Source organism: Buteo buteo, chromosome 23 (assembly GCF_964188355.1).
Source record: "Buteo buteo chromosome 23, bButBut1.hap1.1, whole genome shotgun sequence".
Lineage (NCBI taxonomy): Eukaryota > Metazoa > Chordata > Aves > Accipitriformes > Accipitridae > Buteo > Buteo buteo.
Window position 1 is genome coordinate 17,388,640 of NC_134193.1, and position 14,352 is coordinate 17,402,991.

At 58.4% G+C, this 14,352-nt stretch overlaps 1 protein-coding gene across 1 annotated transcript in view; it reads left to right on the forward strand.

Moving 5' to 3' along the window:
• The window catches only part of NTMT1 (N-terminal Xaa-Pro-Lys N-methyltransferase 1), a 124,899-nt gene that overhangs the window by 90,672 nt on the left and 19,875 nt on the right, over nucleotides 1–14,352 (forward strand). The window contains exon 3 of the mRNA XM_075055106.1: nucleotides 3,632–3,754. The gene's annotated coding sequence lies outside the window, so the exon portion shown is untranslated. The remainder of the gene's footprint in view (nucleotides 1–3,631; nucleotides 3,755–14,352) is intronic.

Below are 14,352 nucleotides of genomic sequence, written 5' to 3' on the forward strand. Positions count from 1 at the left end.
CACGCCAGCACTCAGAAGTGATGCTGTTGCCAGGAGTTATGCACGCGAGCGTGAGCACACGCAGACGTGCCCCCCCCCCCCCAACCCCACACCTGCTCCTTGCACGCCCGCTCGCACGTGCGCCAGCTCTCCCGCTCCCCAACGGGCCGCTCTGCTCATGTGCCAGCATCACGCCCCGAGTGCGTGGCAGTCACATATGCGCGCACACATGCTCGCTCCCAGCCGGAGCGCCGCTCGGCATCCCTAAGTTTTGTCTCCGGATGCCGGGGCTGCCACGCGCGGCGGGGGCGATCCTGCTCCCACCCACCCACCCGCACCCCAAGTCGTGCCACCCGCCACTGGCAAGCACGGGCGCCCTCCCCGCGCCACGGCCCCTTGCACGCTCGGCGCCTTCGGGGCTGCATGCACACGCGGCCGCGTACGGATCTGCAGCATACCAACTGTTGGGAAGGAGAAGGAAAAAAAAACCCCACAGATTCAGCCGAGAGAGGTGGGGGGGGGGGAGAGAGAGAGAAAGAGAGAGAGAGAATGACAGACTGCAATCCCCCTTGAGTGCCTAGCCTCATGAATATTAATAAGGTGGTAATTAAAATGCAGGGACACAGCAGGACGGATGCAGGCGCTGCCTTCGGAGCGCTGGGAACGGGGGGAGCGCGTCTTTCCAGGCAGGTTTTGATTCCGTTCTCTGATGAAAAGAAGAAAACGGAGCCTTCAACTTTAATCAGTTTAGAGTTTTTTTGACACGACATATCTTTAATTGCTGATATTTCTGCTCTTCTCAAACCCGGCTCCACCGACTCCAGTCTAAGCGGAGATAACGAACCACGCTGAAGTGCCGTGGATTCGTGCTGTATTTACGCCTTGACTTGTTTGCTACTTTCCTGGGGTTTCACCTCTTTGCCTGGGGTTGGAGGGCACAGCCCTGCTGCCAATTGCCTCTGCAGCCAGACATGGGGGCTGGAAATGCAGCCCGGCATCTCTTTGTCTAACCCCCCCCCCCCCCAACCTCCCCTGCGGTAGCCTTAGGGAAACCTGCCTTTTTTGGATGGTAAATCCCTCTTCTTGGCCATGGCTGTATGGTGAGCTTGGAGTTGGACATGACGCCACCTGGTCTGGGTGGCGGCGGATGGAGGCTGGGGCTGTGGGTGGTGGCAAGGAGAAGGTTGGGTTGAGTTGAGTTGGGTTGGATTGGGTTGGGTTGAGTTGGGTTGGATTGGGTTGAGTTGGGTGGAGTTGGGTTGGAAAGCAGGTGTCTTGAGAAGAGACTCTGTTTCCCCTCCCCAGAGGAGGTTCCTCCAGTGTAAGAGTAGAGGTGGCCGTTGGGTTGTTGAGTTGTCATTAAGGAGGCCTAAGTCTCCTTCAATAACCAGGGTTTCGAGGTTGTTTGAGGGTCCTGTGAAGGATGCACAGGGCAGCCTTAGAGGACTGTGAGCAAGGTGAACAGAAGTGTTCATCCTTCTTGGAGAAGATAGTTACTCCAGTGGGTCTGGTCCATTGAGGGAGTACCATGTTGCTGGGAAAATGAATGAAGAGTGTTGATTGGTGCCCAAAGGGAACATGTCGGGTGTGGGAATTGGACCATGTCAACCCAGAACAGGGGTTTAGGAGGCAATTTCTGGCAAAATGTAAAAGGAAAAAAAGAACCCACAAAATACCCCATACCAGTGCAAATAATTGTTTTAGGTAAAGCCAGAATGTTTGGTTTGGCCTGGAAGGTTTTTGTTTTGTTATGTTTGGGGGTTGCCTAATTTTAATTAGATCTCTTCTTTTACATTGAAATCATTTTTGAACTGAAAAAAAATAGATCTGTTGAATGAAAAAGTCAAAAAGATTCTTTTAGAAAATGCCCAAATACAACAATTCATCATGCGAGTGAAGGAAGAAGATGGTTTGACATCTTCAAAGCCTTCTTCCCTGCCCAACACAGGTATTTCTTTTTTTCATTCCAAACAATTTTTCAGCTTCACCCTGAGTTTTAGGATGATTCAGCCTTTTTGAATCTTCAAATTTTTTGATAAATCTACTGTTCCTCCAAAACCAAGCAAAATCCCCTTCAGCTCTTAGAAAGACGAGAGTGACCAAGTGAGTAGGGCACAGCACAAATCCCCTTACAGCCCCATAGCTGGTGCCTCCATGCCAGGGTTGGAGCTGGCCATGGAAGGACACCCCATGTTTTCTGGGCAGTGGAGGCACTCCTCGATCATGGATGGAGGATAAGGTGTTTGCCCCACCCTGGAGATATTGCATTACCCAGCGAGTGACTGTGATGTTTCAGGGAGTTGTTGCAACGTGGTTCTTTGCTTCTGCATCCTCCTGGGTCCAGAGATGCGTCCCAAGAGGATCTCCTGGCCTTCAGGCTAAACTGCACTCCCATTTCTCCCTCCCAAGCTTTGGACCTTTCTCTCCCCCGGGAGTGTGTCCTTATGCTTTGCTGACCTGCCTGCACAGAAACATGGAAAAGGAGAGCTGCAGCATCCTGGAACCCTTGAGATTTTGTTGTCTGGTGGGCCAGGGTCAGAGCTGTTTGTGTAACAGGGTCTTTCCCATCATGTGTCTTTCTGCAGGGATGTGGGATGCCCTAATCTACCGGGGGGTGCAGTGGGCTGGGTGGCCTGGGCCCTGCCCCCCGGCAGGCTGACATCTCCCTGTTGTGCTGCTCCACGGCCAGGAAGCTGCTGATCCAGCTTTGGGCTTTACTGAATTCAGCTGCTGGATCCGTCTCCTTGTTGCTCTGGTTTTCCTCATCCAGGGCAAATAATTTCCTGGGTGGAGGGATGGCTGGTGAGCCCAGGTGCAGATAGGGGTTGGGAACTGAGCTGAACTCCTTAGCTGGAAGGGCACCAACCCAGCTAAAGTCGTTTGCTGAGAACTGGCTTTTTGTGACACCTATGTGAGCCATTCCCCTGCAAAGGAGAGGGGGGTGACACCTCCCACCCCCTCCCCAGGGACATAGTCCTTCTGCAAAGCTGTCCCATGCCCTGCAGCAGCACAGGGTGGCCCTGGGAACCCCCAGAACCCAGGGGGTTGGCTGGAGGGTGCAAAATGGGTCCCCTTGCTCGAGGGATCAGCACAATCCTGACTCCTCCATGCTTATACCAGGGTGAGCCAAAGCTGGGGTTGATTTGGGGTAAACTGCCACAAAGCCAGGGAGTATACGTCCAGTCTTGCCCATCAGGGTCTTTGGGTTTTAATGGTGTTAATGCATTTTGGGGTGGCAGGGGGATTCTTTGCTTGTCCCTTCTTACCTTTTAATAGATTGGGTACTATGGCTTGTGCCTGGGGTTGGCTGTCTCCTCCCGAGCAGGTAATTTTGCAGGAGTGGCTGTTGAGTTGGCTTTCCCTGGCCATGCTGTAGCTATGAAATGTGAGGGTGTGCTGGAGTCCCCGTCAGGGACCACGGCACACAGAGGGGACAGGCAGGTGAGGGACGAGGAGATGGGAGCTGCAGGGAAGACAGCACCCATGGAAGGGGCCACCTTGGGATCAGCCGGCCTCAGCCAGGGGAGCTGGTAGAAAAACAAAGCAAAGCTGCTTTGGGTGTTTAGTGGGGAAAAAAATTATTTCTCCTCCTGTTTTTTTTTTTTTTTCTCTGCTTCTCCTCCTTCATCCTCTCCTTTCTCCTTTCCTGCAGTGCTACAACAGCTTGTTGGAGACAGGACAAGAGGAGGGTCTAGCTGGTGTCCGAGCCCCACTTTGCCCCAATCCTACCACCGCTGCCATCTAGTCTGTGCTGAAAAACTTCGGGAAATATCAGGTTTGCCATGCAGATGGGGTGACGGGGCTGGGGCACTGCGGTGGCAGGGACAGCCCTGGGTGGAGCGGACAGCCCTGGGTGACAGCCCTGGGGAGGACAGGAGTGCAAAACCCTGTGGTGGATGGAGGGAGAAGACATCGCTGTGCTCTTAACAGAGAATTCAGGTGGTGAAACACAAACGGGACCTGGTGACTTGTGTGGGGAGCAGAGGCTGGGCTGGGGCTTGGCCGTGAGGAGCGTGAGAGGGAGGGTACAGGATGGGCCCCAGGGACCACATCCCGGTGACACCCCTCCAGCGGTCCCCGTCACCCCCGAGTCACATCCTGCTTGTGCTGGCTCGCGTCTCATCCTGCTGCCTGCAGTTTCTCAATCCTTTTCGCTCCCGCCAGCATTTCCTGGCTGCCAAGGTTGCTGCGGGGCCCGTGGGCAGGCAGGGCTGGGGGGAGCTCCCAAGGCACCGGGGAATTTAGGATGGGGGAGCAGATGGGAGTAACCTTGCTCGCCCAGGGATGGTCAGAGCCTGGCGCCGCTCCATCTCCTGCCCGTGTCCTGCCATCACTTGCTTCATCCCCTGACCATCGGCTGCGGGGGGCCACAGGGGCTCTGTCTGTGCATCTCCTGGTGCGCGGCGAGGGCTCGCAGGTCCCCCACGCATCCATCCTGCTGCCTCAAGCCCCAGCAGCCAGGGCAGAAAGGCGAGGTGGGAGTGAGCTGGATGCTCATCCTCCTCCTCTCTCATGCCCCGCATCCCTGCACCGGGCAATGGCTCCGCAGGGATGTTTGTGAGAGCCGAGCCGGGGCTGCAGAAAGCGCTGCGGGGCTGTGTCAGTGAGGAGCCCAGCCTGACTCTGCAGTCCCAGGCTGAGCCACGCTCAGGTCCTGCAGAGAAAACAAACACTGAGCTCCATCCTACCCTATTTTACAGCAGAACTGCCATTTAAGGGAGGATTTGGAGAGGAGACATCTTCCTCTCTCAGATTCCTTCTTGCCAGCGCAACCCCCCCTCCCCTGGCGTATACTGGACCCTGCTCTGCGGAGCATCCCAGCAGCTAAAGGATCATCCCCTGGCTGCAGCTTTCCTGCGCTCTCTGGGTCCCTGCTTTGTGCCCAGTGCCCTTTCCTCCTCCCCAGCCCCATCTTCGGAGGGGCTGTGCTTACAGCTCGCCCAGCAGCGGGCTCCAGGAAAGGTACCGTCCTCCTCCGGGACGGTTTGTGCCCTGGCACTGGAGCAGCCAGGCTGAGCCAGGCAGCGCGGGGGGTTAGCAGCGGCCGAGCCGCTGCCTCTTGGCTCGGCTCAGCGCCGGGGTGCTGGGCTTAGGATTTCTGGCCTTGAAGTCCTTCTGCAATGGCCAGGAGATTTCAAGGGGAATTTTTGGCACAGCGGGGAGATGCTGCAATACACCAGCAAGCTGGAGCCTTGGAAGGGCGGAGTCAGCTCTTACCTCTGCCACAGACTTTCTGGGATAACCTTGGTCAAGGCTTTGTGCTTTGCTTGTCCTGCTGCAAAGCAGAGCCACGGCTCCCGCTCCTTCTGTGCTGCTAAATCTGCTTGTGCTCAGAGCCTGGCTGGCAAGGGGGGGAAGAGCGGAGGGGGTCTGCACAAACATCGGCTTTTTTAGCACCGGGGTTTAGCCTCAGGGGATGGGGGAGCTTTCTCCCCGTGTGGTTTTCACCCAGGCGTGACATTGCCTTTGCTCGTCGCTTCCTACCCCCTGTGTTGAAGGAGAGGCTGAGTCCCAGCGCTCGGCGGAGGGCTGCCGGCTCCTGCCAGAGCTGCGCTGCAGCAGGGCTGAGCGACGGCTCCCCGCGTCCACGGCTTTCCCTGCGCAGACCTCGGGGCTGTGGGGCTGGAGCTGCCCATCCCACTGCGACCCCCCCCGAGCGGCATCGTGTGGGACCCCGGCTCCCACCCTCGCCCGGCGCTGAGGCCTGTGGCGAGTTGCAAACTGGGGGTGCGGGTGCCCAGGGAGCACCCGTGGCTGGATGAGGGGCTCCCACGAGCCAAGCCATGGGGGACCACGGCACCTGGGGTGCAGCGTTTCGCCTCGCCTGGCCTACGGGGAGGCAGGACACCTCGGAGGGAGCCCACGAGGGTTATTGCGCCCACGAGGGTTATTGCACCCACGAGGGTTATTGAGCCCACGAGGGTTAGTGGACCCACGCGGGGCTCGGGACTGGGACCACCGCTCGCCGTGGGGTGCTGGCACCATGCATCCCTCCTCCTCCATCACCCTCTGGCCAGCACCCAAAGGAGCGTGGCCGGGCAGGGACCCAGCCCAGGGCTCTTGGGTGATGGAGGAAGGGTGGCTCCTCTCCCAGGGTGTGTGTGCGTGGGTGGGGGGGGGAGGTCCGGGTTCTCCGTTCCTTCCTTCCAGGCCAAGCAATGGTTAAATTCCTTTCCAGCTGAGCTGGCAAGCAGAGCCCAAGCATATTAGTCAGATCCCTGTAGGGGGTGGGGAGGAGGAAGGAGAGAGCAGCGAGGAGGGGCCGGAGCGGAGAGCCGAGAGCTGAGCTATTCTCCGGGGCGCGAGTGCAGGGAGGCAGGCGCAGCAGGAGTTGCTGCTTCCCAGAAACTTGATTATTTTTAACCCAGGAAGAAGAAAGGAAGGAAAGGGGGGGGGGGCCAAAAAAAAAAAAAAAAAAAAAAAAAAAAAAGGGGGTAAATCTGGAGGAACTGGAAAACAAGCAGTTGGCATTTGCAGATGGCTTTGCAGAGGGGAGGGAAGGCGAGCGAGGGTCGTGGCGTGGGGCTGCCGGGGGTGCCCCTGTGCCTCCCCTGCACGGTGGCAGGGAGTGGATGCAGAGCTGTGCCAGCCCTGGCTGGCAGTGCCCCCGCCACAGCCGGAGAGCCCAGGCTGCCCCGGTGCCTTCGCCATCTCCGCCGCCTCCGGCCTCTCCCGGCGGATGTTGGTGCCCGCCGGGCTGCGCGCTGGGGGAGCGGGATGTGGCCGGTTTCTCTCCCACCCACCCGCTCACACACAAAGAGGGCACGTACGGCGGCGGTTGTGGCTTCCCGGATCCCTCCTTTCCCCTCCTGCTTGGGACTGTGGCTGTTTCAGAGAGCTGGGAGGGAAAGAGGGGACCACGGGGGGGAATCTGACAATGGGCACGTGTTGGTGGCTTCGGGGGCCGCTGGTGGGACCCCGCATTCAGGACATGGTTTAGTGGGCATGGTTGATGGTTGGACTCGATGATCTTAAAGGTCTTTTCCAACCTATATGATTCTACGATTCCATGATCTCCGCAGGGCTGGGTCTTACAGGGGCACCATGGGGAGCTGGAGCTCTCCAAATCGCTCTGGAAGGCAGGCCAGGCTGCCCAAGGGAGGGCACTGGAGGTATCATGGAGGAGAAGGCAAGGCCTTTCTTCTTGCATTGCTTCGTCACGCTTCGGTGGGAGTCCGGCATCAGAGAACTGCAGAGAGTCCTCAGCGGCAGTCCCCCTGCATTGCGTGGCTGTTTGGTCTGCGGTACAAAGCGCCGGGGCGGTAGTTTCGAAGCCCTGCAGCTGGCAGATCTTCGTGGAAACACTTGCCCAAGCCCACATGTCATGTTGCAGGTCTGGGCTCCTCGCGGTCCAGTCCTGGGTCAGGGCAGGCTGCCCAAAAGTTCCCTGTGAAGGTCAAACACCTTCTGGCCCAAGCTCACAAGGTGAAGACCTACCATTGCTCATATCAGGTATTTATTTCACTGCAGCACCCACACTTACTGGAAGCTCAGTGTCCTCCATGGCTGGAGCATTACAAGCCCTGGGTGCAGGGCTTGGCCAGAGCTGGAGACCCCGTCCCCGAGATGCAGAATCGATGCCGGCAGCAAGAGCATGCGAGGGAGCTTGGCACTGCGGCGTTGGGAGCCGAGGGCACCGCTGCAACGGGCTGGTGATGGGAGATGTAAGCAATGGGCAAAGTGGGCGCTTTCCTCTGACTCTTGCCGAGGGAACTTTGTGCTGGGAAACAGCATCATCTCCATAGCACGCCATGGCCAGCCAAGGTAAACCGAGGGGACGAGTCCCTCCCTGGGCAGGTTTTGCCATCCTGGTCCTTCGTAGGACTTCTGCTGTCATCCCCTCCAGTCGGCTGCAGCGAGTGGGGCTGCATTTTATCCACACAGCAACATCAGTGCCATGTACCCAAGGGAGAAGAAATCCTTGATTTAGTAGACATGACCAGACCTGGCCAGAAAATGGATCTTGTCCCCCAAAGGCAGAGAGGGGACAAGGACAGTCAGCTCAGCTGAGCTAGTGTTGGGTCAGGTACCACTCAGACTGCATCCCATGCTGGCAGAGCATGCTGACTGTTTGGGTTTTCTACAAAAACCCCTTTGGACAGAGGTGCCCCTGATCTGAGGGGTCCAACTGGGCCTCGCCAAGGGTATTTGCCATGTTTTAGACCCCAGGACAATGTCACCCCAGCTGAGCAAGCTGGAGCCGGGGAGCTTCCCAGTTGCCAGCCGGATCGCTAGTGAGGAAAACATGTCCAACCCGCTGGGTATTCCCTCGTGTCTCCTTTCCGAGCATTAAAAGTGCTAATTAAACCTGAGCTGCACTCCAGCATCTGGAGGGATCGGCCGCCTTTCCCAGCAGGCCAGCTGTGAGCCTCCGTGGGGACAGTCCCTGGTGCCATCCAGCAACGAAGAAGGTCGCTTGGCCATGCTGCTCTTTGCACCCAAATTTTGAAGGCGGCTGGCCCAGCCCTGGAGCTGGGCATGCTCCCAAAGGGGCTCATCTGCAGGGCAGCCCCACAGACAGCGGGGTGGGATCATCACCGCCCCCAAAACCGCAGGCTCGGTGGAGACGGGGCACACAAGCTGTCCTTCCGACCTCTTCCCCTCTGAGGTATTCGGAGCTGGCTCTCACCGGAGAGCTGGGGTGGGCATGAGGTGGGTGTTTCCAGCGGACAGCAGGAATTCCTGACTTTCAGCCAGTTCTGGGCGTTAATTCCCTCCTGGGAGGCTCGGCCACATCCCAGACCTCCGAAGGCACAAAAGCCCCTCAGAGGGCAAAGGGCCTGAGAGTGGAAAGGGTAACTGCTCCGATGGTGGTGGGGAGACGGGATGGCGGAGAGAAGGGATGATTTTTATTCCCGTGATTTTGCACAAGTGACCTCCCATCATTTCCTTAACCCCGAGGGGGATAAAAAGCACCCAGAGCAGCGTGCATTGGGGTCCCCAAGCAGGGCGAAGGTGCCGAGCTCTGTGGTTCACATCCCCGCTGCTTGGAGAAGGCGTGCGCATCCCCCGGGCTCCGCAGTGAGGCCAAGGTGTCCGTCTGACCGTCCACCGTTGGCCCGGGGAGCGGCTCCGTGGGTCCTTAGAGCCAAATGCCGCCCGCTGGGGAAGCTGCCCCTCCGCTGGGTCACCTCCAACCTCCCTGGGGGCCTTTTCCCCCCACCCCTATACCCCTTGCCCAAAGCCCCATAACCTGGGCTTGCAGGGAGAGCTAAGCCCGGCGGCTGCACCCCAAAACCAGCCAAAGACCCCGACGCCGGACCGGGAACCGCTCGCACCCCGCAGCCACCTCGCTCCGCAGCAAACTCTTTGCTCCCCCCGCTGCGAGGGCACCTGGGGCTGGGGCTCGCCGGGGGCTCAGGGCGATGGAGGGCCCTCCGAAGAGCCCCTTGTGCTGGAGGGAGACCAGCTCTCTGCCGGCAGGGTATTTTTTTTTTTTTCTTCCTCGCTCTTTGTTAAGCTCCCTTTCAGCTGAAATGGCAATGCCTGGGTGTTCTGAGCTGACAATAATTGCTGCAGTCTAGACACTGTCTGGTATGAGGCACGGGGAATCAAAGAGGCCCCTTCTCTCACTGCGACTTTCACACATGCTCCCTCGCTCCGGCTCCTTCCTTCTCCCTCTCCCATGTTCCCTTGGTCTTTGCCTTCTTTTTTTTTTTTTTTTTTTCCCTTTTTCCCCCTTGCTCCCCTCTATCTGCCTCTCGCCGAGATGGCGAAGAAGCGTCAGCATCTTCCCCCCCACGCTCTCCCTCTCTGCCGTCTGTTCCTCTCTCCCGCTCCCCCTCTCCCTCGCTTGCTCCTTCTCTCATCTGTCTCCTCTCTCCTTCCTCCACTCTTACCTTTATGCTATTCCCTTCCTCCCAAAGTTAGCAGAGAAGCAGGAGGGGGAGCTGGCAGTGCTGGGGATTTAACTCCTTCCTCGCCCTCTCGCAGGCTCTCCTCCCCATCCCAGCCCCTCGCCGGAGGTCTGGGGTGCTCGGCTGCTTTGGGGCGCTGGGCTCCTCTCTGCCGCCCAAGCCCACGCTGGGGCTGGAGCATCGGTCCTGCGAGAGGTTGAGGAGGTGTCTGGCAGGGTTGGGCTGGGTTGGATGCAGCCCGGTTGGGGTGAAGGGGACCCATGCACCCTCTTTCCCGGCACTGGGAGCCAAGGGGAGCCGCCAGCATCCCAGGGCTCATCTTGGGTTGTCCCCTCCGGTGAACTCAGCACAAGATGGGAGATTGAGCTGGGGCTGCCCTGGCCACGTTCACCCTGGTGCCGTGGGCAGGAGGAGGGCGGTTTGCTCTGCAGCAGGCGCTGCCTCTCCCACCTCCCACGGAGATCACCTTTGCTCTCCCCTTGCCTTCCCCACACCACGGATGTCTCCCAGCCGCGCGGGAACCCATCCTTGGGGATGTAGGTTGCTCCTTCCAGCGCTGTAGCAAACCAAAAGGAGATGGTTTTTCCACCCACCCACCCACGCCAGACCTTAGCGGAGCTTGCCGTGCTGCTAGAAGGAGAGATTCATCCGAGCTCGCACGTAGCTTGCAGCAATGCCGCTGCCTCGGGCTGAGCTCAGCTGCCCTGGCGCTGCCCTGTGCCCGCTGCAGGCTCCGGCCGGGCCGTGTCCCACCAGCATTTTGATGGGATGCCACGCGGCCAGTTCCAGTCACGGTCAGGAATTAGGCTTTTCCGCTATAATGCTATTAGCAGATCATTTCTAGCTCAACCCTGGACTTCTATTAACCTCTGATCTCTGTGCGAAAGACCCTTTTTCTGTAAAGCCCAACCAAGAATGCCAAGTTTGGCGTAATGTGAGATCTCATCACGGAGGACAGACCGTAAATGCTTTTACAAGTGGGGAAACTGAGGCAAGAGGCAGTGAGTCCATTGGGTCAGGCTGCCGAAGCCAAAGCTGCCATGGGGCCACGCGATTCCTCTCTGTGGGACCCAAATTTGGGGCCAGGCATTTGCACGTTGGCAGAGCCGCTAGCTTGGCTGTCCGTGGGCACAGCAAGCAGCTCTCCCCGCGACCTCCAGCATCTCGGTGACGGCCGTGCTGCTTGCTTACCACGGAAAAGTCACATTAGGAAAGTATGCGATGTATTTTTAACTGTCTATAATACAATTTAACAGCTGGAAAGGAGGAAGAAAGCCAACCCCATACAATCAGGCAGATCTCTGCTGTCCACAAGCAAGGGCTTAGTGGACTTGAGGTTTTTCAGTATGGTTGGGGGCCTTGTTTGGGAAGAGGGCAGGAAACAACCTCATCCTTGAGACAGGCTCTGGCTCAAGGAAGACAGCGAGGGCAGGATGGAGGCCAGAGGACCCAGCAGCTCCTGGCATGAGACATTTGTCCCCGAAAGCCACCATGCTGTCCATATCTGTAGATGCCGAGTGCTGGGGCCAGATCTGATTCCCCCAAAGAGCTGGGTGTCTTGGCCGTGCTTTGGCGTTGGGATTCTTTGCATGCTCTGGCAACAGGGCTTGCAGCAAGGGTTCTGGGATCCAGGCTCTTCACAACATCTGCTCTTTACTGGAGGCACTTAATACAGGAGACATTTGCCCCTGCCATCCCCAGTCCCAGGTTCCTGTGATGCTCCCGGGGCTGGATTTGCTGGGGAGAGAGGTGCTGCCAGGCTGCACCACCACCCTCCTCCCCCGGGACAGGGAGGGGTGCGTGCCCCCCACACTGCTCTCCCACCCAGACCCCCAGCACCTTCTGCTGGGTGCAGGGAGGGAGCTCAGCGAGGCTGTGGTGTGAGCAGAATCGCTGTGCCCAGGCTCTGATGCATTGCCTCCTGCCTTCTCTGCCTGCATCCTGGGGCAGTGCCTGCCTCCCGTGCACCGAGATCCTGCCAGTGAGGGGTAGAAACGGCTGCTCTTTGCGTTCCTCTCCATGCCATTCAGGTAGAAGTGCTCATCCACCGCCAGTAATGGGTCTTTAACAGGGCTGAACCCTAATGAGGACCCTCCGCAGCGTGGCGGCTCTTTGGGCAACAGTAGAAGGGCTTTCCTGGAGGGGTTGGGTTGGTTTGCTGCCTCCAAGCAGCTGGATGTTTAGGGGGGCAAGTTTGCTGTCAGCATTGGTGTTACTCCCCCATGCTTCTCCTTGGAGGACTTCCCCCCCCACGATGGTCCCCAAGACTTAGAGGAAGAGAGCGAGACTATCTCCAGCCTTGTCCCAGGGGACACCCCCGTGGCGAGACTCATGCGAGTAGCTGATTTTCCCCAGCTTGAAGGCTGGAAGCTGCTGGCAGCTGGTTCATATATTCAGGGCTTTGCACACACACTGTAAAAATGAGCCGTGGGACGGCTCGGCGGGGAGGGGGCTCGGTGGTGGGGGGCTGTGGGGAGGGGGCTCGGTGGGGGGGGGCTCTGGAAAGCGCTTGGAGGATGTAGGACCTGTCGATACTCAGAGCTGCTGCTGTTTGCACACCTTTGGGGGGAGTGATGTGAAGTCAGAGGGAGTCTCCTAGGGCTGGGGGGGTATCTCGCCAGGCAGAGCATCACTGGGCTTAGAAAGGACTGATAGTGGGAGAGCAAGCAGAAACACAGGCACGGGGAAGGAAAACAACTTGCCGAAGGTCATCCCCAGGCCAGCAGCAGAACCAAGAATAAAATCCAGGTGTGCCGAGCTGGTCCTTGGGTTGTTTTCACGCACGTGGTTGCATTAACGCTGCTGCCCCTGGGCAGGGGCCATTAACTATAGAAGTAGTTTCCCAAAGCCACCAGTGTCCTCCGGAGCCACACTGCAGGCTTTGGGGCAGGTTTGCATCTTAGAGAAGGAGAGGTCTGGATATTTGGGGTCCCGTTTTCCCTCGGAGCATCTTCCAAGCCCAGCTGCTGGGTGGATGGCAAATGCCATTGGATGCTGGCTGATAAGGCCAAATGGTTAAAAACACCGCCTTTATTTGGAAGCTTATCTCCAAATCCTAATGAAAACAGACACAGAGGGAAGTCAGGGACAGCAGAGGGGGAGGACTCGCACCCCAGTGCGGTGGGGACCAGGACTGGATGATGCTGAGCAGGGGGACCTGGTGGGGTTTGGAGTCTGGCCGGCTCTGGCACAGGGGGAGGTGAGATTTAAAAGCTTTGGGGCAAAACCAAGGAACCAGGGCAAGACCGTTGGGTCCCCTGTGCCTGGGGAGGGCAAGCCTGCAGGGGCAGCTGGGGTCTCCTCCAAGCACCCCAAATCTGGGAATCCTCCTGAGATTTTTTTTAATTAGGGGCTCAATGAGGAAGAAAAACCTTGAAACCAAGGAAACGAGGGAGACAAAAAGGAAAATGTCAGCTCCTGCAAGGCAGAGCGAGCTGGCTCCAGCACCCTGGGGTGAGGGTGGGTGCTGCCCCTGCTGCCGTGACCTCTCCTCTGAGTCTGGGGAGCAAAAAGGTGACCAGATTGGGATACAAGAAAAAAAATTAGAAGGTGAAAGGAAGGGTCTTGTGCAGGGAGGGGTGAAGGGCTTCGCCCCGGAGGGTGCTGAGCCGCCCTGGAGGAGACTGCTTTGGTGCCAAGAGGGATGACGGAGGAGGCGAGCAGAGGTTTTTAGGGCATGCTGTGGGGCAGAGAGCAGCTATGGTGGGCTCAGCAATCCCACGAGGAGCTGGACTTCCCAGACACCAAAATAATATTCCCAGGCCAAAAGTTATGGGGTAGCGGGGCTGGGAAAACTGGGGATGAGACGTGTGCGTGTGTGTGGATGTAGTTGCGGCTGTGCCAAGCCCCATAAATCACAGTGGTGCGGACTGAATCTCCACCGAAGGAAATTCTTCCTGGCCAGATTTGGAAATTTCCCCTCGACAACCTCGGTTTTCCCCACCAAGAGGGAGAGACGTGGGCTCCCGATTACGACAAGTGCAAAACCTTACTGGGGAGCCGGTATCACGACGGAGGGCTTCGCCGCCCTGCGGCCCATGGTGATGGGGGTGCAGAGCCCTATTTCTCCCCACGCTGGGGCCGATCCGGAGCGGTGCTAAGGGTCTGAAGGTGCGTGCCGCCATCGCCCCATCCCTCGCTCTCGCTCTCCCCATCCACGGCCGGCCGGGCCCAGCTCCGCCGTGCTGGGGGAGCGTAACTTGATATTTTTCCTGCGCGTCCCCCAGAGGGTTTTTTCCATTACACAGGCAGAGCAGAGCAGAGCGAAGCTGCCTGCTCGCCCGCTCGCCCGGCTCCCCCGCCTGCAACCTCTGGCACCGCTTTTCCAGCGGCACATTGTGCAAATGTAACCTTTCAGCGAGCCACTCCTACGGCAGGAAGCCGGGGGGCTCCGCTCCTGCCAGGAACGCAGCCGGCGCGGAGCTGGAAGGCAGCCCGTTAATCAGAGCCGGCTGACAGCGAAGCACACATCCTGGGCAACAGATTTCTGCTCCCTCTCCCTCGCCCGCTCAGCCTC